The following is a 23,531-nucleotide window of genomic DNA, read 5'->3' as shown; positions in this document are numbered from 1 at the left end:
ATAAGTTCCTGTGAAACTTGTTTTAACTGAGCTAAATTAGTCTCGAGAGTTATTGTGATTTACTTGTATGTATGGCTATATATTATAAATGAGTGTAGTAGATCTATGAATTTATTCAGGTTTTTCTGAATGAAAGTTAATGTGATTTTGCATTGTAGATCATAGACACTTACCAGCAAGTGTGAAATGTAAATGACTTAGTGTTGCTATTGGGGCATTAGTCACATTGTGTCTACAATGTCACAACTCTTTCTAGACCCTTCATATGTAGATAGGGTGAGGCTATGGCTCGGCAATTGGGTAACCCGAAAAATTCGGGTTTGGTAATTCGGGTTCTTCAAATTTCGAGTTTCAAAATTTAGAATCTGAAAATTACCTGAGAAAATGGAAACCCGACAATTCGGGTACCCGACATTTCGGGTTCGGGTTCGGGTATGCCCGAAATACCAGAAAAGCTCATCAACAATAGGGATCTGCTCGTGCCGCAGGACCTCGGATGCGGGGAAGCCGTCCGTCACTGGGGACAGGCCGCACGGGGGCACACTGGCCGCCGTCGAAAACCCACCCGCCTCCGCCTCCAGCGGGACTGCGGGAGCGGGAGCGGAAGCGGAAGCTGAAGCTGGGGGCGTGGAGGTCTGGAGGAGGCTGCGGGAGCGGGAGCGGAAGCGGAAGCTTGGGGCGTGGAGGTCTGGAGGAGGCGGATCCGGCGGGTTCGGGGCATGAGGCAAGCCAAGGCACGCACGGCAGCAATGGTGCAGGTGGCGCTCACCGCTCAGGCACGCGAGCGCAGTTCGTGGGATGGCCGGGCGGCGCAGGCAGCTAGGATCGGGGCGGCGGCCAGCCGCAGCCAGCGCACGCGAGTGCTCGGGCCTCTTGTCACCTGGAAGCAGCTGGGCGCCAATAGAGATGCAGGAGGATTGGAGGAAAGAGAGATCGAGAGAGAAGGTCAGAACTTTGTTTTTTTTTTTTTGCCTTTTGACGAGAGGTGACGGAAGGGGATTAGAATGGCTGAAGATAAGAGTCTTCAGCTTGATGGGCCATGCAAGGCAAGGCGGTAGTGGGCTAGATGGGCTGTAATTGCAAGAATTTATTGTAGGCCTTTCACAATTTCGGGTTTTCGGGTAATTTAGATACCGGATGTTAAAACCCGAATTACCCATAATAATTTCGAGTACCGTGGGTTGAAACCCGAATTAGCATTCGGGTTTTTCGGATTTGAGCTCGGATTTTTCGGGTTCGGGCTTCGGGTTTCCGGTAATTTGCCCACCGATAGGTGAGGCCAGGAGCGACAAAGAATAAGCGCTTAGGCAGAGTTGTGACATTGCATGGCACACAATGATGACAAATGCCTCAATAGCAACTCTAATTTGTTTATATTTCAGACTTGATGGTAAATCTTTGTGAAACTCGAATATGAGTATATAATGATGTATATATTTTAATTCTAATTGTGAGAGTAACTATTGTTTTTTAATATGTTATCATTGTTATTTGTAATAGTAATTAATGTTTTCATTGTAATTGTAAGAGTAATTAATATTTATATTGTAATTGTAAGAGTACGTAATCATTTGAAGCGCACCGGACATTTGCTTGAGTTCCGTCCTGAAGAGCGAGTTGGTCTTGTTAACCGTCGTATTCATTGTTGGATAATGTTATGTGATGGATGTATAATTACGTTGTGATGATGATCACGTTGTGTAATGAACATTGTATAATTAATCATGTTCTGTGATGAATATTCGAACTTTTGGTATTTCAATATTTATTTCGTATAAATGACTTTGCAGCATGATGCATCCTTCGTTATGTAAAATTCTAGTGTGAAATGTGCCGAATTAATTTATTCGTTAATACAAAATTGTGAAGTTCTTTTCCGTTGAATTAAATTGCTTATCCAACAAATAAATATTATTGTAGATGGATCAACAATGGATGTATGGCCAGCGGTGCACATTGGCGTGGATTAACAGTCTAAAACCTTTCTCGATGCTGTTGAGGCCCACAAGTCATCGAAAGGTTTCATGTTCTGTCCATGCCGCATTTGCAGAAATCAAAAGGAGTTCTAAAAAAGACACACTCTATATGTCCACCTTTTTTAAAAGGGTTTCATGGATAACTATACTCTTTGGACCAAGCACAGTGAACCTGGAGTTCCGATGGAAGATAATGATGATGATAACATCCCAGACTGGGCTCACTTGTATGAAGCGGGTGCCTTTGAAGTTTGAAGATGGACCAATGCATGAGGCTGAAGAAAATGCAGCAAAAGAACAACCACCTAACGGATTAGGTCAGGTTTTAGTCGATGCACATAAAGACTCTGAAACTGTGAAGGAGTCAAAGAAGTTTGAAAAGATGCTGGAGGATTACATGAAAATGTTGTATCCAAATTGCAAGCATGGGCTAAAAAAGTTGGGTACCACACGGGAAATGGTGCAGTGGAAGGCAACCAATGGTGTTACCGATAATGGTCCGTTTGGATGTAGATATTGGAAAGATCGGTATTGAATTAGGTTCAATGCCAAAGCAGGCTGGTATTGGAAATGGACTACAATACCAAATCTGTTGTTTGCAAGAATATGGAATTGCTAGTTGGAATTGACTCCATCTTCTCTGTCTCTCCACCTCGAAGATTGTTCAGCTAGCTGGAAGAGAGAGACATCCAAGGAGTCAAGAAGGGGAGCAAGCAGGTGGGATGGGAGGCCGGAGCTTGGTCCACGCTGCCGCCGAGCAACAAAGAGAGCGGGCGGACCTCGGAGCCACCACCGATGATACGAGCCTCTGCGCCACCACCGCCGGCCGCCGCATCACATGAACGTGCGCATGGGGCCGGCCTCTGAGCCACTGTCGTCGCATCTACAGCCGCGCGTGGGTCGTGGTTGAGCCTCCGAGCCACCCCCGTCGGCTGCCGCATCTACAGCCGCGCGCGGGCCAAGGTTGGCCGCCGCCGCCGCCGGCAGCCATCGCTCCGCCAACCTCCATTGCTCGGTAGCTGGAAAGAGATGGGAAGTCAATTTCATCGAATACAGAGAGGGAGAGCTCAGCATTGTGGAAGGGGATTTCGCTGTATGCCCAATACCTCTTTGGTATTGGATGGGATTTTCAATTCTAATTCAAAGAACATCCAAACAGTAGAAATTGAGGGTAACCAATGCCAATTCCAAATTCTGAGCTTGAATATCTACATCCAAACGGGGTGTAAGGGATTTCAGGAGCTACTAGGAATTGTAAAGAATGTGCTTCCAGAGCGGAACGAATTGCCCCATACAACTTACGAAGAAAAAAGGGTTGTTTGCCCTCTTGGGTTGGACGTAAAGAAGATTCACGCATGTCCTAACGATTGTATCCTCTATCGCGGTGAATACGAGGAATCGGATTCATGTCCTGTCTATGATGCAAAGGGGCATAAGATCAGGCAAAATGATCCTGGTGATGTCAACGGGGAGCCCGCAAAGAAAAAAGTTCCCACTAATGTGATGTGGTATTTCCCGATAATACCATGATTGAAGCGCTTGTTCAGAAATAAAACAAACGCTAAGTTGATGTGATGGCACAAAGAAGAGCATAAGCAAGATCAGATGATGAGACACCCTGCATATGGGTTCTAGTGGATAAATGTGGATATACAATTCCCAGATTTTGATAGCGACCCAAGAAACAAAAGGTTTGGTTTAAGTAAAGATGGAATGAATCCATTCAGCGAGTGGGGCAGTAGTCACAGTACATGGCATGTGACCCTTTATATGTTCAACCTTCCTTCTTGGCTATGCATGAAGAGGAAGTATATATTGATGCCGGTGCTTATTTAAGGCCCGAAACAACCTGGCAATTATATTGATGTGTACCTAAGACCATTGGTTGATGAACTTTTATTGTTGTGGAAGAGAGAAGGTGTACGTGCGTGGGACGAGTACAAATAGGAGGATTTTGACCTACGAGCATTGCTTTTCGTAACCATCAACAATTGGCCCGCACTTAGCAACTTGTCTGGGCAGTCGAATTAGGGATATCAGGCCTGCACCCATTGTCTAGATGAAATCGACAGATTGTATCTGAAAAATTGTTGGAAGGTTGTGTACATGGGCCATCATCGATTTCTTCCCTTCAAGCACCCCTTGAGAAGGAAAGAAAAACATTTCAAAGGGGAACTGAAAACTCGTACTAAGCCTATGTTCTGTGACGGAAAGCGTATTTTCTCGATGATAAAGGATGTTCATGTTGTGTTTGGAAAGGGTCGCGACAGCCAATAAGTTCCGAATGATGAAAACGGCCATGCATCGATGTGGAAGAAGAAGTCTATATTGTGGGAGCTACCATATTGGAAGGTCAGCAATGCAATTGACGTGATGTACCTGATGAAGAATCTTTGCATGAACCTGCTAGGTTTCCTGGGTACTTATGGGCAAAGAAAAGATACACTAGAAGTAAGACGTGATCTAAAAGAAATGAAACAACGAGAAGATCTCCGACCTGAGAAGAGAGAGAATGGACAACACTACTTACGTTTGGCTAGCTACACTCTCAGTAAATAGGAGAAGCAAAGCATGTTTGATTGCTTGAACAGCATAAAGGTACCGTCCAGGTACTCGTCGAATATACAAGGAAGAATAAACATGAAAGAGAAGAAGTTCACAAACTTTTAGTCCCATGACTGTCATGTCCTAATGACACAATTGCTTCCAGTTGTGTTGAGGGGTATTCTACCAGAGAATGTTAGATTGGCAATCATGAAGCTATGTGCCTTCCTCAATGAAATTTCACATAAGGCAATCGATCCAAATAAGCTCATAGAGCTACAGAACGACGTGGTCCAATGCCTTGTCAGCTTTGAGATTGTGCTTCCACCTTCGTTCGTTAATATTATGACACATCTCCTGGTTTAAAGGGCCCACAAGTCGGCAAGGGTTCAACTAATTATCTGTGATCCCCATCCCTAGAGTAATTTCAACCGGCGATGTGCAATGTCGGTGAAACAGAGGGTCAACAGGCACCAGAGGCAGACCGCCCAGCCTCTTTTAGGCTGCTCGGCCTTTTCCCACGTGTTTCAAGCCGATACCCATATCACCGACATCAGGAACGAATCAGGAGCGCCCATGAGAAGTCGGTGGCCGAACCGCCACAATCCCAGGCCGGCTGGCCTAGGAGAGGCCGGCCGGCCCCACTTTGCAGCCTCTCAAGCCATCCTTTTGCTTGGAGTTCAAGCCAAGAAAGGGGCCGCATACACTTGCAGCTGCTGGCCTTGAACCGACCTGCAACTAGTATAAATAGGCCTCCACCCTTCACTTGTAACACACACCAAGGAGCTCTCTTCTCACTTTTACTTTCTAGAGTAGGTTAGGTAGTTTGGGAGTTAGAGTCGAGTCGAGCTTGTCTCGCGATTCCAAAGTCGTCATCGAAAGTCGGGTATAGCTCTTGTATCTTTCCTTTGGCAGTTATCAATTTAAGTTATGTTCTTTACTTTTTCGAGTCAGCTTTACTCTATGCGTTCATTTATCTTTCCAAGTACTAGTATTTGTGTGCGGAAGTAATTCCCTCTAGCATAGGCTTTGTTATCTTTCTTGTTCATTGGGATCTTACCTTATGGGTTTTCTTGCCCGGACAAGGGGGCTCAAGTCAGTACCCTAGGTTGAGGGGGATTTCTCTTGTTCGTGACAAGAAAAATCCTAACACCGAGTGCAGACGTGGTGTCTAGCTTAGTGTTAGCTAGAAAGTGTGTTTCATCCCACGGTACTGCAGTGGTAGGCGGTAGGTGGTCACAACCCTGTCCGTCCTTCATAGTCCACCAGGTTCGGATGCTTTCATAGCAGTAGTTACCGATTGACGTTGGACTCCCTTCTCATCCCAGTATGAGTCCTTCTCTATGGCCGCTGAAGTAAGCTCTAGGTTCCCGATAACTAGTTAGAAGCAAGGTTTAGACTAGAGAGGCCAGCTCGAAAGTTTAGAAGTGTTTTAGGAGTCTTTCTTGCTCATTGTCCTCCCAGCTGCTTACCTCTCTAAGGATTAGAGTCTCCTATGTCAAACGGTCATTACTTGGCCATTATCTTATCTATCATATCTGGCTTACCCCCACTAAGTTAGCATGTTGATATAATTAGTAAAGTTGTCATTCAATTCTTCGATACTCTTTAACCATAGTGCTTTTCTGAGGATATTTACAATACCCTTGAATACTCCAAGATGAAGTGTTATAGCGGTGATTCTGTGCGCTTGCAGAATACATATTCTATTAGGCATAAGAAACGCCAACAGATATACATTTTACACGAGAGCTCAAGACGAAAAGAGCACGATCCAAAATAGTGGTGTGTGTATAGACGCAATAGGCAATGATGGAAATAAGAACAGCTACTTTGGTGTCATAGAGGAGATATGGAAACTAGATTATGGGCCTTTGATGATTCCTTTGTTTCGGTGCCAACGAGTGAACCGAGCTGGAGGCGGCATAACGATAGACCGGTATGGAATGACAATAGTGGACTTCAAAAAAATTGGATATAAAGATGAACCATTCGTCCTAGCTAAGGATGTCACACATGTGTTCTACGTGAAGAACATGTCAAGCAAGCCTAGGAAAAATCCAGTCAAGTCTGACGATGAGCCAAGACGCCACATAATTCTAGGAAAACGAAAAATCATTGGAGTTGAGGATATTTCGAACAAGTCAGAAGACTTTGATCAGTTTGATGACCGTCCTCCGTTCTCAGTTGATGTTGACCCAAGCATCTTGTTATCCAAAGAGGATGCTCCACCCAAGCATCTTGTTATCCAAAGAGGATGCTCCTTATTTACGCTGCGATCACGACCAAGGGACGTTCGTCAAAAGGAAGATTATAAATGTTTCATTAAATAACATTGAGTTATAGTTTTGTGTATCCATTATGTTTTACTTTATTGTTCATTTGATCAAGTGATTTATGTAATATATATTTTTTGTGGTCATAAATAATATAAATCAAAGGCATCTTTGATTTGACCTATATCCGATTTGTTAATTTGTTACAAATAAGAAAGGGTACAAATGTGCATAATCCATGATCAAAATTATTCTTGGTATAAATAACATATATTAGCATTTTCATGAATTTATTTAATATGTTACACACCAAAAACACTTAAAAGGTACATAAAACAATTTGTTACATATAAACCTATATTCTGTAAATTTTTCATGATGCAAGGTACAATATAGTAATTTTGCATGTTCAAAATATTATATCTCTCTATTTTTAATGCCTTTGTTAATTTTTTACACATTAGAAATGGTGTAAATATGCATAATCCATAAAAAAATAAATGTTGTAAAACAATAAGTTTTTCATTTTAGTACCAGTCCTTGTCCAGACCTGGTACTGAACTCCCTCCACAAAATTTTCCTGCCAGTGGATGCAGTTTAGCACCGGGCCTAGGCAGCAATCAGTACTAAACGTTCACCTTTTGTACCGAGCTGTGTCTGGGTCCAGTACTAAACTACCTTTTAGTACCAGGCCATGGTTGCACTCGGTACTAAATGTCGAGGAAGCAAGTTTAGTACCGGGCGATGCCATTGCCCAGTGCTAAATTGGTCATCCCTATATATACTCTCGGACATAGATTGATCGCTATTTCCTCCGCACTCTCGTCCTCGTCGTCACCGGCCGCCATCCCCCGTTGCGACCCGCAACCATCGCCGCCCCTCGCCGCCATCCCAGTCAACGTCGCCCCTCGCCGCCGTCACGCTCGGCCGTCGCCGCTCTGTCCTCGACCGCTGCCGCTCCCTCCTCGATGTCGCCGCGCGCCGGCGCTCAACGACGTCGACGCCGCCGACCCTCATTGCTTTGGGACCACAGCCACCCTCGTCGCTCGGACCACCGGCCCGTGCCGTCCATGACGCCCCCGCCGGCGCTCGTCCACCCGCCGCTTCGCCGTGTTGCTCGCGGACCGCTGCCGCCGCGCCATCCTCGACGCTCGACGCATCGCGCCCCCGTCGGCGCTCCACCCTCGGACCATCCCTGCCAGTGCCGCGTCGATCGCCGCCGTGCCATCCTCGACGCTCGCCGCACTACACCCCCGATGTGCCGCCCGACCCGCTCGCGCGTGCCCTCCACGGTACACCTCACCGCCGACCAGGGGATTAGACGGCTGACGTAAGCCCTTGCTGACGTCAGCACTTGTATGTGCTGACATCAGTTGTTTTTTTAATTCTGATTGAAAATCAGTTAAATTTGTAGAAAATTGTTAAAAAATAAAAAAAATAGTTATGAAATTGTAGAAATAGTTATAAAATCGTAGAAAATAGTTAGAATTTTTTTGAAATTCTTACAAAATTGTAGTAAATAGTGAAAATAGTTGGAAAATTGTGGAAAATTTTTGGAAATAGTTGGAAAATTTTGGAAGAAATGCCAATATGGGTTACATTATTAGTTGATTAATTATTGTAATTTCATGTATTTATTGTACAAAATTGTTATTGTAACATTATGAGTTGATTAATTATAGAAAATTGAAGAAAATTAACAAAATAATAGGAAAAATCGTAATATTGATGGAAATAGTTGGAAAATTGTTGAAAATTGTAGGAAAGTATATGTGAGTACAAATGCAATGCAATTTCATGTATTTATTGTACAAAATTGTTATTGTTACATTATGAGTTGATTAATTATTGTTGTAGTTACATTATGTATTATATGAATATATATGACGTGATGTACAACTACATGTATTTAACTTGTAAATTTATATATGATGTAAATAATGTGATGTCAATTATAAATTTATTATATATGATGTGATCATGTAGTTGCATGCAAAATTCCACATCATATATAATTCCGCATATTATACATGTTTGCATAGGGATCGAGATGGATCCCTTTGATCATGAGGATGATAATGAGTACATCATCCACGACATGATCCAAGAAGGCACCCAGCATGATCCGTGTTTCCAACGAATGCTCCCGAGGATGATAGTAGCCAGTATCTCAATGATATCGGTAATGGCGATGCTGAAACTCTAGAAGAAATGACAGTGGAAGACGTTGGAGCCGAGGTATATGGAATTCGTGCACAAATGTCTAAACAAGATATGAATTCCCTATGTATGTGAAATGTTTATATATATATATATATATATATATATATATATATATATATATATGTATATATATATATATGTATGTATGTGTGTGTATATATATGTGTGTATGTGTATATATATATGTGTGTGTATATATATGTGTGTGTGTATATATATATGTGTGTGTGTGTGTGTATATATATATATCCAGGCTTCGGGATCGAAGAGGTCAAAACATAAATGAGGCTCAAAGAAAAGGATGGAGGGGCGTACCACAATCACGTTGTTGCACCAGGATAGCGAACCAAAGTCTCCCAAGCGGGTTAAGACGATAGTGGTAAATCAATATGGAAGTTATGTCCGGGAGAACATCCCTATTAGCTTCAAACTATGGAAGAAAACCAAAAGCACTGATAGTGATGCTGAGATCGTCCCTGACACAGAGAAGGAAATGTTATGGGCTGATGTCAAACGACACTTTAGTTTCCCAGAGGACAAAGAAGAAATCTTTAAGGAATGGGTCATGAAGAAGATGGCTATTGCTTTCCAGATGTTCAAGAAAAACTTGAACAAAGACTTCATAAAGATGGGCCTGGTGCCAGACTTCGAGAAAAACTTCAAGAAACAATGTCCTTATTGGGACGCATTTGTGCAGTACAAAATGTCCGAGGACAGTGAGAAGAGGACAGCACAAGCCAAAGGAAACGCGAGCAAAAAGAAGCACTTCTGTCATCTTGGGCGAGGAGGCTATGCGTCGGTGATTCCGAAATGGCAGAAAATGGGAGACGATCTTATTATTGCAAGGGGAATCGTACCGGCGACTTTCAACTGGCCACAGCGAGCAAAGTATTTCTTCTACGCTCATGGAGACTCCCTGAACCCGGAAGATGGCTCATTTGTCACTAGCGATGCCATAAGAGAAGCAGCCAACAGGCTAGATGAGGCACTAAAGGCCGTGTCCGAAGGCAGTTTCAAGCCAGACAGAGAGAAAGATGAGATGTACACTCTCGGGACACCGGAACACACAGCACCTGTGTGAGGTATGGACATAGTTTCATGGAAGCATGGCTTCAGTGCTGACATCGAGACCTATCGAAGCCGATCCAGAAAGAAGGCTGAACAGGAAGATAAGATGCGTGCCCTGGAACAAAGGATAGCTTCAATTGAAGGTGCAATGGCAGCTAGCCAACACCAACAACAAGAAGCCAGATCAGCCGCTAATTTGGAGAGTAGCCCCATCTCCCAACATTGTAGCAGTGTCGCTTCCACAGAGCACCCAGTCCGAGGTCAACCTGCAGTGGTTGCGGACGAGTTAGAACATTACCCGGTGGTTGGCATCACTGTGAGGACCCCCCTGCGAGCTTCTTTATCAGCAGAAGAAAAAGATCAAATTGGTCGCCCACGGTATCGCTGAAGTACCTGTCCAAGGTGGGACAATTCATGGCATGCCGATTCCTGAAGGATATGCTAGGGTCATGGTTGATCAAGTCGAGCCAGGATGGGAAGACCTCGATCTCAAGATCCCTGTAGGCGATGGAGAAGAGGAACTAGGACAAACCCTCTACACTTGGATCTATTGGTACAAGCGCTACATAAGGTTTCCGCACTTCGTTGCATCGCCGCCCGACCTTGGGCCCGCATTTTCACCGGTAGGGAAAAGAGATCCCAGCTCGACTGCAAGATCACCGGCCGGAGCAAAGGATCCCAGCCCGGCTCCGAGATCACCAATCAGAGATAGGGGTCCCAGCCATCATCACCGGCTGTCGGAAGGAGTCCCAGTCTGGCTCTAAGATCACCACCGGCAGCAAAAAGGAGTCCCATTCTGGCTCCGAGATCAGCACCGTCACCCGATGATGCAAGGGACTCCAATCCCAGTCCAGTGCCTTGGATCCCACCGTCACCGCCTTCGAAGGTGAAGAAGCAGAAAACAAAGGCTTGGGTCCTACCGCCGCCGCCTCCTCCTAGGAAGAGCAACCCACCTAAGAAGAAATAAAAGCCTCCAGCACCGAAGTTAGCATACCATATTACTCAGGAGAAATTGGACGAAAGTGTGAGCAAGCATGTCAAAGAGCAACTCGCGCCAAAAAAGATTGCACCGAAGCAATCATTTTCAGCGGCCGAAAAGAAGTACTTCAAATCTTTAGTCCAACCAAAGCATGGCGAACCCCTGTCAGACTACGACCGGCGAATCACAAAGTCCTATGAGAAGCCACGTAACCATCAGTACAACCAAGTTCCCCAGCTCGGACAACAACCCAACCAGACGATACCCCCTATGAAAGTGCTTTCCGAAAAGGATGAAGCTACTGCTCAGTTTGTGCTGGAAAGCGGACTCACAAAAGCTCAGATCTGAGGGGAGCAAAAAGTCCAGGTTCACCCAGGGTCAGGCAGAAAACCATTTAAGTTGGGTGAACCTCTTATATGGGAAGAGTTGATTCCGATGCTACCAACGAGAATGCACGAGTTGCATCAATGATACATGCAAACAACTGCAGAGGGGAATGTAATGTTCTGTGCTCGAGTTCAAGATAGGCATTTCCATCAAGGGATTGATGATGTATGGATTGAATTTGCATATCTTCATGATCTTAGACAAGTCCCTGATTAGTGTATTTTGTATGTAAGTGTTTCCTATCATTTCTATACTCTTGCTCTACTAATTATAGTTATGCGCTTTCTCATCCTCTCCGTTCATTTTTAGTCGTGTAGGATGAAGTGGCAAGAATGTCAGAAAAAACGGATCTACCGCGTGGGCTTCATAGACCCATTCAATATACATGAGGAGAGTGTCAGGACATGGCCAAATCAGACCGAGAATAACATATTCGTGGCCTTGGAAAAGCAGCACAATTGACAATACATTCTGTTCCCATACATCTTCGAGTGAGTTCTTTATCTTTTTTTCATCACTTGACTAAATGGACAGCAAAGAATGAAAGATACCATAGAAGCATATTTACAATATATCATGACATATGGTAAACTGGTGATAAGAACGATACACATTGTTTTTTCTAGTTCTGAGGCTATATACTAATCGAAAACTGAGAATTATAATAGAAAAAGATAAAGTCAAAGTTACAGTAATGCGCCATTGATTGACGTAATTTTCTAACTATATATGATTCATGAGGAAAACAATCCAGATAAGTAATTAGTATGTATTTTTGAATTTGCTAAGTTATAACATAATACAAAATTTAGTTTTGTGCTACATAAGATACAGATCTAGATAAATCAACCACAATTCTAAAACCTAGTGAAATCAGCATACTTAAAAAAAGTAGTAAACTATATGGTTAATTTACTACTTTGAAGCATCAACGAAGGTCTAGTAAAAATACTACTACGCAGCTCATTGAGAATTTACTGAAAAATTGGTGGTCATCAATAATTTACCTACAGCTATGAGGTATCTTAAACTTACTAAAATTGCCATCAAAAAATAATTAGAAAATTTACTATGTGGTGTGTTTACTAGTGTGAAGGGTCGATGAATATACGCTAAAATTACAAAGTATTATGCACTATGGTCTCGCAAGAGCATATGAAAATAAAGTAGTAAATGAGGGTAAATACTGAAAAGAGTAAATGAAGACAATGGAATCGGCTGCTAGTCTATGGACTTTTTTATGATTTAGTAGAAAAAAGTTCCTGATAACTACCCAACTTAAGATTTTGAAGTCTTGCATGCTCGTTTGTAGCCCAAGATACTCGCCAGTCGCCAACTCCCACAAATGAAACATACTGAAATTAGGAAACACAGAGCCGATTGCCAGATCTACGAAACAATTGTGTGTTATGAGAAAGCAAGTCTAGCCATAATAAATATATCAATTGCGATTTCTAAAAAAAATCTATTTACTCAAATTTCTCTAAATGATTGACTAGCTAGAATATATGTCTCTTATACGTGATTTATGATAATCTTTATAAATGATTACTAGAATCTAAGATTGGTAATGGATTCATCAATTTATCAGTGTACAAAAATACCCAGATCTCGGTCGATTTTCAATGGACCCAATGTAATACTGAAAATCATGAAATCTAGATAATGTTATCTCAATTCATAGGACATCTATAGCATGGCAATTGGCAACTGACAGATACCTCTTTGCTGCTGTCGTTGATCAGAAGCTCATTTGCCTGCACGAATAAATTTATTTTCAGTACCCACGATGGGTGAGCTAAATTGGGGATTATCAGTAGTAAAATTCACTGAGAAAGTGACGACTCAACAACAAAATAAGCAATCCTGTGCTTTTCAATGGGCACGCACGAAAAAAATGGGGATAGTCCAGCCCCCGGTGATTATGGCTCAAATCATGACTGGTTTACCTGGGCTGCGGCAGTCAACGAACCCCCGCACGGCAGCAACAATAGTTATCGATCTGGCCGAAAAATGATGAAGTAAATCGCATCTACTATTCTGCGGTAGCGAAGCAAGATAGTCATACCAAAACCGAATAGATCCAAAAAAACACATCAGGAAAACACATAGCGTCATCTCACCTAGATGGCTAGATCCCCTTTGGAGGATTGGGGGCGCCTCCAGCACCAAGATGTGGTGTTCATGTGGAGAGCCGGTGGTGGGTGCGAATCAGATTTTTTGTGCCATAAACCTGATGAGCGATTGATGAAGCTCTGGCAATCGGGGGATCCCTGCAATGCCTGAGCGGCGGCGTCTCCGGTGGACTGCACATCCCGCTTCCTGCTCGGCGATAGAATCATTGCGGCGATGTTTGAGCGTCTGTGCATGATGGGGAGCGCGAGAAATTTTGGGGATCATTTTCTGCATAATTAATTAGTACGAGCTGACCATTGTGGCTTAGTCCCAGGGAGCCGTCAAGTCGAGCCGAGCCGCGCGAGGACGGCCGGGTGATGCGGTTTGATCAGAATGGACGGAAGGATTAGGTGGCCACAGAATGAGTTATATATATATATATATGTGTGTGTCCCCTACAAGCACTCATCATTTGGCTCTCACTTTTTGTTAGAACATGCGGGGTCATAAGAACAAGCAATTGGATAACAAGCAACTCTCCGCTATTAGAGAAAAAGTTGCCTCCTTCTTGCTTGTAGATGTCATAAACAAAGATGACTTCCGCTGTCGCAGCTGAACTGATTTCTTTCATGGACTCTTGATTCATTTGATTATTTGTAGTGCAGAGATACAATAATTTGTAGTGCCGAGATACAATATATATTTTGTCATGTACAGTTGGTGGTTGTTTGTGATGTAACCTTTGTGAGATATCAATTTAGTTCTATTCTGTGTGTTTGTGGTGTGTTTGCTGGATCAACAAAGAAGGCTGTCAAATCCTAGCTGTGCTCTAGGATGTAGCCGGAAAGCAAATATGAGCATGCAAGGGTCAGATTCCAAGGTGACGGGCAACAACCAAACCCGTCACCTCTGTATACTCACAACGTGATGGCGCAAGAAAGCACAACCCGTCACTTATCTCAAATCATAGGTGACGGGCGTTGTGAGCTAACAGTCACCTATGTTGGACAAAGGTGACGGACGTAGACCTCATACGGGGTGGCTGGTCACATAAAAAGGTGACGGTGCTCAACTGAAGCTTGTCCCCTTCTACTTAATCATAGGTGACGGGTTTTGACAAAGGCCCATCACCTGCAATGGACAAAGGTGACGGGCTAAGACATCATATTGGGGGTCTAGTCACTAAAAAAAGGTGACGGTTGTCTATTGATATCCATCACCTTTCTGTCACATAGGTGACGGGCAAACACCTGTCACCGTTCTGTTCTAAACAGTGACGATGTAGGAGTGACGGGCGCAATGCCCGTCACCATAGGGAGATGACGCCCGTCACTATAGGTCTTTTCCTACATAGTGATTGTATATATGTTAGAAGTAAATGTAATATTATTATCATGTTTCAAGTGTATATATGCTTGATACGAATATGAATATGCAAATGTTCAAGAATACGAATACGCAAACATCCACGAATTAATTGTAACCTAAAAAAGAAAAGAACAAAATAAAATAAAAAACACTTAGTACCGGTTGGTGATACCAACCGGTACTAAATGGCCACTCTACGAGCCGCTACGTGGCAGACACTTTAGTACCGGGCGGCCTGACCGGTACTAGATGTTGACCCACTTAGTACCGGCCAGGCGGTACCGGGCGGGGAACCGGTATTAACAGGGAGTTCCTGCCCGGTACTAATGACCAGTTTTCTAGCAGTGATGGTTTAGCATGCTCATTCTACTGTTAGCCATATCTGATTTAGTTTCCTGTGTCTTCTGTTGCTGAATGTATGACTGCACCAATTACTGGTGTTACATGATCACTGTCAGCTGTCTGCCCCTTTTCTAGTTGACTGGACATTCTGGTAAAAATGAGCCAACTTACCACGCCGTACCTGATATGCTCACATCATATTCAGCGTAATTAAAGCCACTTGAAGTTTGCACACTTAAGTAGAGGCGAAGGTTCCTCAAATTGCATTAGGCGAGTGCATTTTCAATATTGTGTTTCAGTAAAAAAATTGATCATATGTAGATGAATGGCAGCATGGCATGTCTTTGTGTTTCTTTTATTTTGCACTCAAGTTACTTAATTGTCCAAATAATGCCTAGTGAGAAGTGAACATGGTTTTCTTTTTGTTGCCAATTTTGCTATGTCCAACTCCAACCGGACCAAACCCTTTCATATGTGCTGCATTTTATTTTACATTTCTGCTTGAGCGATTTGTGGGCAGGGAAAAGTAGAGTCAAGATTTAAGAAGCAAAAGAAAGAGGATAAAAGCAAGAAATCTTGGATTCCAATATAAAAGAAACCATCAACTTCACAACTTCATCAATTGTGTTCAAACGATAAAGTTGTAGTGGTCAGTCTAATGAGCTCTATATGAGAAGTGTATAAACTTGAAAACAAGATAATATAACATTTTCACTGCACATGCGGTCAGGTCTCCATGAATTGAATTGCTGTATGTTAATCCATTCATGCGTTGTTCGTTCTAATACCTTCTTGGATCAATTATGCATTAGAGTATTATGAAACTAACAATTAATGAGTAAATATTTTCTCAGAGGAGCAGATCACTCATAGGCATAAAAAAGGAGCATATGGATATAATCAGAACCATGCAAAATACTTGTGCAACAATTACACGCCGATTAGTTTTTTGTGCAGGATGACGATACAGTACCCATCACATCGAATATTCGGACATATGCATGGAGCATTAAATATAGTTAAAAAAGATAACTAATTACACAGTCTAATTGATTATCACAAGATGAATCTTTTAAGCCTAATGCCTAATTAGTATATGATTGGATATTATTTGTCAAGTAACAACATGTGCTATAGTACCAAATCCAACAACTTTTCACCAACTAAACAACACCTAAATGTCTTAGTCTCAGGAGATGGAAATCCGCAAAATGTCAGTCAGTGGGCAAATTATGGCTTAGAGAAAAGGCCTTGGGCAGCAACGAGGTCAGGCGGTGGCAGCAGGATGCGGTGGGGGCAGCAGGGGTATCACTTTAAATGGTGGTTGAGGACCGCCTATAGGTCGACGAGTCAAGGTGGGGTCATCAAATCAGGCAAATCTAGCTATGGAGAGCTGACCTTGGAGATGGGAGCGCAGGGCAGGGGAGCATTGGCACAACTGTGTTAGAAGAGAGGAAGAATCCTCCTCCGGAGGCAGAGGTGGGGGTAAAATAACAAGCCTTCACCACAAAGAATTTGAAAACAGTTTAAAGCTGTTTACTGGTTTTTTTATTATCGTCGTGTATCATGAATATGAAAAGTGAGCAACTCTTCAAGAAATTCTACAAATGGGTTTATGTCTATTTGAAAAATGTACGGTTTGCATAATATGGCATTATAGGAGGTTGAGATTCCTACCTTTGGGGCAGATAATTCTCCTAAAAATCAAGGAGCTAAGCTAACATGTGCCGTGTGCCAAAGGCTGACTGATTGCATTTGCATCACATACACCTACATTCCTTCGAGTTCGATTTGAGTTATTGTATTACTAATGGGCAGCTGGGAGTAAAAGTAATGGTGACTACTGTTGAGGCATGTAGTTTTATTTTCTAATATTATCTGTCACTTTTTTCTTTATTATGTGTAGGTTATTGGTGAACACAACCGATGTGAGAAGACTTCAACAGTTGCTTCAGGAATACAATGTCTATTATTTATCGATGTATCATGATGTATGTGATCTATGTTAGAATTAGCCAGGCTTAAACATTAGAGGCTAATAACCCAAGATCTTTACATAACCTAGTTCATGACTGATCAATCTAATGTGAAAAATGATAGATCATTATACCAGTGTTAGCAGTTGAAGCAACCATTAGCGCCTTCTTAGTTGATGGCGCCCGAGCCGTAGAGAAAGTAGGCGTACTTGTTGATGAAGATGCGCGAGCAGGGTAGCGGCGGCCTTTCGGACGCCAACAACACTGCCCTTGAGGGGTTGGCCTTCCGAACCCCTTAGCGATCAGACTCTCGTGGCTAGGGTTTAGCTAATGACGTGATTAAGGATGCTAACCACGACCTCATATTTATAGGCACTGTGGGGCTGGGGGCCAGCCTCTGGAAATAGGCCTAATGGGCCTGCTGATCACAGCCCATTAGGGTTTTTTATTAAGTTTTCTTAATCATGTTTAGGTGGTTTAAACGCTTTCCTTAACAGTGAAGATCACATATATCTTATAGAAATATTTATTTCCAACATTCTCCCACTTGATCGAACAGTTAAGCTAAATGTCCGTATCACACTTAAAGTTCACCCTCAGTATAACAGTAAGTACCGGACCAATGCGTCGTCAGCAGCTTGATGCACTACTGGGATCCCATTACCCACAGTCTCACTGAAACACCTCGGTAGAACGCTTATTCACTAGTTGGGAGTTCATAATGGCCCTAAACCAGGATCTAAAGACTATCCACCAAACCCATATTAGTAACGTGCTGTTTAAACACGTTCGGTGGTAAGCTTTTAGTGAGCGGATCCGCTAACATAGCATTAGTTGTTATGTGCTCAATCTTAATGGTTCGATCCTAGCATCTTTCTTTCACAACTCGATACCTAAGGTCAATGTGTTTGGAAGCGCCACTTGACTTGTTGTTACTCGAAAAGAATACTGCAGACTGATTATTGCAATATAACGTTATATGTTCTGTAATGCTGTCAATAACCTTAAGGCCCGGAATAAAATTCTTAAGCCACACAGCCTGTCCGGTTGCTTCATAGCATGCCACAAATTCAGCTTGCATCATCGACGCTGCAACCAAACTTTGCTTAGAGCTTTTCCATGATATTGCCCCGCCAGCTAATGTGTAGATATATCCGGATGTAGATTTCCTACTATCCACACAGCCCGCAAAGTTAGCATCAGTATAACCTATAACTTCAAGGTTATCTGATCTTCTATATGTGAGCATGAAGTCTTTGGTGCCTTGGCAGTAACGTAATGCCTTCTTGACACCTACCCTGTGGACCTTTCCGGGACTTTTCTGACATCTTCCAAACATTCTGGTAGCAAATGCCAAGTCAGGACGCGTACAGACTTGTGCATACATCAGGCTTCTGACAGCTAAAGCATAAGGTATGTCCTTCATCTCATCTAATTCCAATTGGTTCTTAAGATATTGGGCTTCACTAAATTTATCGCCCTTCGCTAATGGAACAGGTGTGGCCTTACTCTTATCCATATTAAATCTCTTAAGCATTCTGAGATAATCCTAGTACTCATTTGGTCCTATCTCGGTGTATCTCAATGCCCAGAACATAAGAGGCCTCACCAAGATCTTTCATATCAAAGTTGGATGAAAGAAATCCCTTTGTCTCATGCAGCATATGCTTATCGCTGCTCGCTAATAGGATGTCATCCACATAAAGCACTAGAATTATGAATTTACCACCCTTAATTTTAGTGTAGATACAATTATCTACATCATTCTCCTTAAATTTGAATTTCTTAATCACTTGATCAAATTTAAGGTCCCATTGTCTTGATGCTTGCTTAAGTCCGTAAATGGATTTCTTTAGTTTGCATCCCATATGTTCCTTGCCCTTCACAGCAAAACCTTCCAGCTGTGCCATGAAGATAGTCTCATCCAAGTCACCATTAAGGAACACAGTTTTAACATTCATCTGATGTAGCTCTAAATCATAATGAGCCACTAGTGCCATGACGATTCTGAAAGAATCTTTCTTAGACACAGGGGAGAAAGTTTCCTTATAATCAACCCCTTCCTTTTGTGTAAAACCTTTGGCTATGAGTCTTGCTTTGAATCGTTCGACATTCCCTTTAGAGTCATGTTTAGTCTTGTAGACCCATTTACAGCCTACTGGTTTAACTCCATCAGGAATATGTACCAGATCCCAAACATCATTAGAACTCATGGACTTAAGTTCTTCTTCCATGATCTCAACCCATTTGGCAGAATTCTCACATGATACTGCCTCCCTGAACGAGTTAGGATCATCAACTTTCCCAACCTCATACATATCTTCACTTAAGTATGTCTCATAATCAGGGAAAGTTGTCTGTTTCCTAGCCCGTTGTGATCTTCTTAAGGGCTGAACAGGCTGAGGTTCTGGTTGAGGTGCGGCCTGAGGCACCTCAACAGGGTTTTCAACTTCAGCATTAGGCGCCACTTGCTTGGCTTGTGGTTCGCTCACAGCATCATGAGCTATTACCACTGGCGGAGCGGCGCTAGTACTCTGAACAGGAGGCGTAATCTGAACAGATGGTGTACTCTGAATGGAAGGAACAAAACAGCGGCACTAACTGAGGTGTTATTGTTTCCTGAATAATCGGGATGGAAAGCTCAGCCCGTATTTCTTCAAGATTAGTTTCCCTCCTCGGAAAGCTCCCACTGATTCCTGAGTCCTCTAGGAATACAGCCTGTCTGGTCTCAACAAACTTAGTGAAGCGATCAGGACAGTAGAATCAGTATCCCTTAGACTTATCAGGGTATCCGATGAAATAGCAGCTCACCGTCTTATCATCTAATTTCTTTTGCTGTGGATTAAATAACTTAGCTTCGGTTGGTCAGCCCCACACACGTAAATAATTAAGCGCCGGTTTCTTCCCAAACCACAATTCATAAGGCATCTTAGGAACGGATTTGGAAGGAACCCGATTAAGTTTGTGTGCAGCTGTCTTTAGCGCTTCCATCCACAGTTCCATAGGCAAGGTAGAATAACTAAGCATACTACGTACCATGTCCATAAGTGTACGATTGTAATGCTCAGCTACTCCGTTTTGCTGTGGTTCGCCCGGCATACTGTACTGGGCCTTTATACCAGTCTCCTCAAGATACTTAGCGAATGTTCCAGTTACTTGGCCGAATGGAGCATGTCTCCCATAATATTCACCACCTCCATCTGATCTCACTAATTTAATAGTGACATTATGTTGATTTTCCACTTCAGCCTTGAATATTTTAAATTTATCTAATGACTCGGATCGATCACGAATGGGGTAAATATAGCCATAACGAGAAGAAATCTTCTGTGAAAGTAATGAATGAGTCAAAACCATCAATAGACTTTACTGGAAACGGGCCACAAATATCAGTATGGATTATTTCTAAAAGGTCTGAACTCCGAGTAGCTCCTTTCTTAATCATCTTAGTGAATTTCCCCTTAATACAATAAACTTCCCCTTAATACAATAAACACATTGTTGATCTAATTCAGAGAGATCTAATGAATGGAGTATCTCTTCTCTAATGAGACGCTCAATTCTCCCCCTTGAAATGTGGCCTAAACGACAATGCCACAATTTCGAAGAAGTCTCATCATCACGCTTGCGCTTATGCATTACATCATTCACATTCATCACAGAATAATCATCAAGAGAGAGCAAATAAAGATCGCCTTGCAAATGACCAAGGCCAACACTTATATTATGAAGCTTAATGTTGCACTTAGAGTTGCCAAACTCACAAATATGTCCCGATTTATCTAAACATGAAATAGAAATAAGGTTTCTCTTCAAACTGGGAACATAAAGAACATCATTTAAATGAAGGTTGAAGCTGCCCGGTAGCTCCAAGATGAAGCTCCCAAAGCCTTCAACCTTGACCTCATTGCCATCAGCCACTCTTAGGCTTCGCTCCCCCTCTCTTATAGTTCAGATCGAACTGAATACTTGTAATGAATTGGAAATGTGCACAGTGGCACCTGAGTCAATCCACCAAGTATTAGGAGAAAAATTTACTAAGAATGATTCATCAATGAAAGATACATAATCAATAGTTGCACCTTTGCTCTTCAGCCAGTCCTTAAAACCATGGCAATCTTTCTGCTCATGGTTGGGTGACTTGCAGAACTTGCACAACCTCTTCTCAGAAGTCTTCTTATGCTGCATAGCCTTGCCTTTATGGCCCTTAAACTTCTTCTTATGCTGCCTGCTGCTGCCAGACTCAGCCTGATGCTTGGGAGTGTTGCTGACGCTAACACGCCCAAAGCGCTCGCTGACCATGTTGACAGCATCCTTCATCCTTTCAGCTTTCTGCCTTTCTTCTTCCTCAACGCAGTAGCTAATGAGCTCAGCCATGCTCCAAGTCGCATTATGAGTTATAATGAAGTGCACCAGAAAACCATCAGAGATAGCCATATCCAGTGTCATCAGCTTATTGGCCATGTCACACATGCTCATAATGTGCTCCCTGATTCCACTTTAACATCATACTGTGAAGTCAGCATCTTCATAATGAGAGTGCTAGCATAAGTCTTGGACGAGCTCTTGAAATTCTCTTCCACCTTAACGAGATATTCCTTGGCTGTCAGATCATTACCATCCTGGTCCTTATCAGGAATGGCACCACATATGGCAGGTGTGATCGTTTGCTTAATGATCATGGTTGCCAACCTTTTACATCTCTCCCACTTCTCAATGGCAGTCTGATCACCATTGGGATCAGTGGACGCTGCTGGCTTATCCTCACGTAAGGCGAGATCATACTCGCACACAGCAATGGCCACCTGAACATCATTATATCAGCTGGGGTAGTTGGTGCCATTCAGGGACTCAATGGACTTCAGGTAGCCCGTCACAGTGTTCACTGAAAATCATGAGAACAATAACTTCATTAAATTCACAATTAAGATGCTCATAAAAGTATGAAATTAACCCTACGATGGTATTTATCATTAAAAACTCGTAATTAAAACAATGATGGTCAGAATTAATTACATGTGCTCTAAATAAACTTCCTGATGGTTCCATTTAAATAGAGTGCGTCATAATTGCTCATGGTATATAAACATATTTTTTAGTGAATAAATGCAATTAAAACATAATTAAAAGCATTTACATAACTCATGGAAAATAAACAAACATAATGCTGGTAATTAATAAGTGCAACAGAAATTAAATAAAGCCTTTAAACATAAACAACAATTAAATAAGCTTAAAACAGTAAAGAATAAGCTTAAAACATTAAACAGTAAAGGAAAGGCTTTAAACGTCAAACTAGGCTAAAATTCATAAAACAGTCCACAAACTCAATTTGGCCCATGAACTCCCCTTCGCGCGCGGCCCAAATGCGCATAGCCGGCCCAGTCCGGCCCAGCCACCCGCAAACCCTAATGCGAATAGATCTGGACCGTTCATTTCAATCCGACGGTTCAAACTGATTTAGTGCTGTATAAATAGGGTGAGCTCGGTCTAAAAAACCAAATCCAGTCTCACACCCTTTACTCTCCACAGGCAGCTCATGCCCAGTCGCCGCTCCTTACTGGCCCTGACGCACCGCCGCCGCTAGCACTCCTCATATGCGTGGGCGCCGCTGCATGGGGCCAGCGCCGCCGCCATCTCATGGCGCAGTGCTGTGGGTGCCACCACGCGCTCCCTGACGTGCGCGCAGCGCCTGAGCGAGCTCGTCAAGCTCCACGCGCGCCGAAGCCAACGAGCGCCTCGCCTTGCCGACCGAGGGACCCGCCACCGACCGAGCATCCTGGAGGGCCAAGCCGTCCCTGCAGCCTGAGTTCGACTCCGTGCTCCGTGCTGAGCAAGATCAGGTCGCTGGCGGAGAGCGGTCTCACCTCGCTGCACGTGCTCGGAGATTTCCTGAAGCGCCGGATCGCCCCCCTGAAGCAGCAGCCTCGCCCTTCTTGGAGCTTCACTGGCCTCAACGACTGCAGAAGGACCCACCGCGGAGAGGTGAGTGACCTGACCCAGGAAGCCTTGGAGGTCCTGGTGCGGGCGGTGATGGGGGACGCCTTCATCCCGGAGAACCTGATCCTTCCCCAGGGTGTTGTCCCCCTCTGCGAGGACTCACGCCTGAGGTCCGCGGTGCTGGCCACACTGCCAACTCTCGACGACGGCGGGCTGGCCGAACGCCAGACCGGAGGCGACCCGAACCATGGGATTCGGATCCCTGGTGCGTCCGGGGATCAAGCCGTGTCGAGCATCGCGGAGTCCGGCCCCACCGCGAAGGGCAAGCAGGCCATGG

The 23,531-nt window shown here is 43.4% G+C and overlaps 1 long non-coding RNA gene across 1 annotated transcript; it reads right to left on the bottom strand.

Annotated features, from left to right (window-relative positions):
• Nucleotides 1-12,615: 12,615 nt before the first annotated feature.
• Nucleotides 12,616-13,868, bottom strand: LOC120698829. The gene is made up of 3 exons (XR_005685030.1): nucleotides 13,577-13,868; nucleotides 13,403-13,493; nucleotides 12,616-13,210 (listed from the first exon to the last, which is right to left on the bottom strand). It is a non-coding gene; the product is annotated as an uncharacterized LOC120698829 (long non-coding RNA).
• Nucleotides 13,869-23,531: the final 9,663 nt, after the last annotated feature.

The sequence above is a fragment of the Panicum virgatum genome, chromosome 1K, assembly GCF_016808335.1.
Source record: "Panicum virgatum strain AP13 chromosome 1K, P.virgatum_v5, whole genome shotgun sequence".
Taxonomy (NCBI): Eukaryota; Viridiplantae; Streptophyta; class Magnoliopsida; order Poales; family Poaceae; genus Panicum; species Panicum virgatum.
This window is presented reverse-complemented; position numbering and strand designations above follow the sequence as displayed.